Consider the following 3979-nt stretch of genomic DNA (forward strand, 5'->3'; position numbering starts at 1 on the left):
CTGATTTGACTTGCAGGAAATGTATATGTATACAAATTATGTACAGTAGTAACGAGACGGATATTTGAGACACTTGGGCTAAGGTGTAAGCCTAGATAAACCTAAATAACTTAATTGTGATTTGGCTTCTGTTAGTCTAGGTTTTTAAAAATTTTTTTCTATAAGTATAATGCTGACCAACTTTTAAAACTGTGAGGCTACGATAAATAACTGAAAAAGAGCCTCTAACATGCTTCTGAGACATCGTCAAAACATGTTGACTTTCTTTTCTTTCTTAATTGTTTGTATTATTTAGCAGCCTAATATGTACATGCATACACATAAACACGTAGAGGTCTTGCTACATTTAAACACGTAGAGATATTGCAACATTTAAGTATGTGTTATACTTTAGGGCTTTTTGTATGGTTATTTAAAATTTTCCAAACAAAGTATTCTCAGATCTTTGTCATACCGAAGTGAAAAACAGACAGTAGATAGTAGTTCAGAGGACATATGTTCCAGTGAAAATTATAAAACTTTCATTTTTTGTAACTCAAAAATGTTGAATATTGGCAATTTTATATGGTTCTATCTAATTTATTACACAGCCTATGATATCTATGTTTGGAAAAAGCTACAAGTTAGGGAAAAAACATGCTCTGCTCTGTCAAAAATGGACAACTCTCAGATAGACAGCAAATGGGAAATAAAGAAGTTCTTCTCAGGATTAGAATAATGCCTGAGCCACAATAAGACTATTTAGAGTAGATCAAGCTAAATACAGCATGCTTGGTGTTCTCAGATCAGTTCAAGACAAATATCTACTCACCATGCTCTGCTAATATATTCCCATTTTAGCGGAAAAAATGACTTGGCCATTACCAGTAACTGCTTTAACTACTTTTATTCACTATGGCCTACTTATGATTAAGTCACTTGGTATTTCTGGACAGTAAAAACTCACTATATTTTTTGCCATAAATAATATTTCTCCTACCAGGATAGATATTCTATAAAGGTATGCTCATTGTAGCCCATTGTTTCATACAATCAAGCTGTTTGCTATGATTTCCAGAAAATAAGAATGCTCAAGCATCAATATAGTGTTATTTGCTGAATCTGTTATGTTGCCAATGGAATCATGCCTATGGCTTTTGTTTGGTGAAAACCCTTAATTCCCTGATGCATTAAGTGCAAATTATATCAAGCTCAAATACCGTGTCTGACAGTTCTAGCTAATGAGAAAATCTGTCAAAAGAAGCAGTGTTTCCAGGCTGAAAGTGCTCTGTGCTAGAGTAGATATAACAAAGGATTTGCTTTCAGAAAATCTAATGTCAGAACTTGTTCGCAACTAACTGGGTCTTGGACAATTACCTTAACTCCTTCATTTTCTCATTCAGTATGACAGCATCCCTAATATTGTTTATAAATGATAAAGTACAGGATGGTGTAGTGGCTTATGCCTGTAATCCCACTGCTTTGGAAGGCTGAGGCAGGAGGATCACTTGAGGCCAAAACTTAAAGACCAGCTTAGGCAACACAGCAAAACCATATTTCTACAAAATAAAAAATAAAATAGAATAAATGGCAAAGTAAGGTCCATGTGCTTATTTTGTTTGACAAAATAGGTGCTTACCATGTGTCAAGCCCTGGGCGCACTTTTGGAGATATACAGAAGAAGAGAGCAGGACTCCTGCTCACATAGTCCCTTCATTTAGTGAGAAAAATGGTAAAAAATAATTTCACTTCAATTATTTGGTAGGGGCTGGTGCAAACGAAAATATTTATGGAGCCTTTCCCATGTGTTGGGTCTTTTGCTAAAGGCTTTACTAGCATATTACCGGTGCAGGGCAGGTGAGCCCCAAAACTGGGGCTTAGCTTTGAAGAGTTCTTGGCTTTGCCTAGATAACAATTCAAGGGTGAGCTAGTGGTGTCACGCAGTAACTGGTAACTTGCATTGAAGCAGCAATGTACAGCAGCAACAGAGGCACTGCTCCTTGTAGAGCAGGGCTACCCCATATGAAGTGTGCCCAGAGTTGCAGGTGAGAGGCAGTTATTCCGTCATATTTATTTCTACTTTTAATAATATGCAAATGAAGGGGCATATTATGGAGAAACATCTAGAAATATAGTGGTAACTTCAAGGTGGTCAGGTTGTTGCCATAGAAAGAGATGGCTACTTTTGAATGTTGCCGTGGCAATGGTAAACTGATATGGCTCCGATGGGCTTTTGCCTCTTCCTTGTTTCAGCTAGTTCTCTGTCTGGTCCAGTGTCTGAGTCCCACCTCCAGAGTTGAGTCTGCCTCCTATCTCATTACCATGAAATCTTCACAAGAACCATATGTATTAAGCATCATTTTAAACTTCATTCTGAAGAGAAGAATAGTTCATTGGAGAGGTTAAGGTAATTTATTTTTTATTTTTATTTTTTGAGATGGAGTCTCACTCCATGCCCAGACTGGAGTGCAGTGGTGCCATCTTGGCTCTCTACAAGCTCCGCCTCTCTAGTTCATACCATTCTCCTGCCTCAGCCTCTGGAGTAGGTGGGACTACAGGCACCCACCACCATGCCCCGCCAGGTTAAGGTAATTTTGTACAAGAGAAGGGAATTAAATCCCTATGCATGCATCTTCATAGCCCTGGTCTTAGCCACTGCTACTATGCTAAGATACAAGAATGAACAGCCTACTGGGGAGTCAAAAGTAGCTCACCTAATATAGCCTTGGGTTTGAGGAGACTCTAGAATACATTCATGGAGAAAATAACTGAGTTTTGTTTTGGAGAATAAGTAGAAGTTACTTAAGCAATATAGAAGGGGAGGAGGAAGAATTACAAGCCCAGGCAAAACATTTGGGAAGTCTTAGAACTTTGAAATAGCATGGTTTCTTTTAGGAATCCCAATCCATACTGTTGTTGTAGTTGTTACTAGAACATCCTTTGTGAAAAAGGAGTAGTGGGCCATAAAGAAAGAAAAGAAGCAAAGTCCACACGATGGAGGACCCTATAAGCTGAGCTATGAAATTTATTTTTGCTCAAAAGATAATGAGAGTCCACTGAAGGGTTATAAACTAGGGAATAATGTGGTCAGACTTTCTTTTTAAATATAGCATCTTCTAGAAGAGAGGATGCAATGGACATTTCAATAGTTTAAGTAGCGGCAAATGAAGGTTCTGTGCTTAGGACACAAAAAGAAGAATGATAAGGACAGAAAAAATATGAGAACTATTGAAGATGTAAATTCAGTGAGACTTCATAATTGCTAGGGAGATGTTACAGTTATCCCCCATCATCAACAGATTTGCTTTCTCGGGTTTCAGTTAACCAAGTCTGATAATATTGAATGGAAAACTCCAGAAATAAACAATTTATAAGTTTAAAATAGCACTTCTTCTGAATAGCACAATGAAATCTTTGACCATCCCAGTTTGACCTGCTCTAGACATAAATTATCCCCTTGTCTAACATATCTGTATAGGCTACGCAACCGTTAGTCACTTGATAGCTGTCTTGACTATCAGATTAAAAAAAAAAAAAACATGATATATATGGGGTCCAACACTATTCATAGTTTCAGACATCTATTGGGGGTCTTGAAACATATCTCCCATAGATAAGTGGGGACTACTACATTACAAGGTCCATATTTCTAGATTAGGTGACAGACTGCATAGTGATATTAGTCATAGAGATATAACTACAGAAAATGGTCACTTTTACTGTGATCATAGTTACTGAGAGTCCAGATTCCAGAACAAGTGAACAAACTATACACCCCACTGGGCAATATTCTATATGGAAAGATCACATTTATCTGTTTATCCATATATCCAGATTTACAAATATTTATTACGTGTGCAGTTTTGGGCAGTGAGGTTTCAGTCTAATAAATTCCATGTTCTTGGTAACCACTCAATGCCAAAAGAGCCTAAATTATGATCATTATATCTCAATTTTGGTAATTAGGAGGTTATACTTTAATGTAATCAATATTTTTCAT

This window comes from Macaca thibetana, chromosome 14, assembly GCF_024542745.1.
Source record: "Macaca thibetana thibetana isolate TM-01 chromosome 14, ASM2454274v1, whole genome shotgun sequence".
Classification (NCBI taxonomy): domain Eukaryota; kingdom Metazoa; phylum Chordata; class Mammalia; order Primates; family Cercopithecidae; genus Macaca; species Macaca thibetana.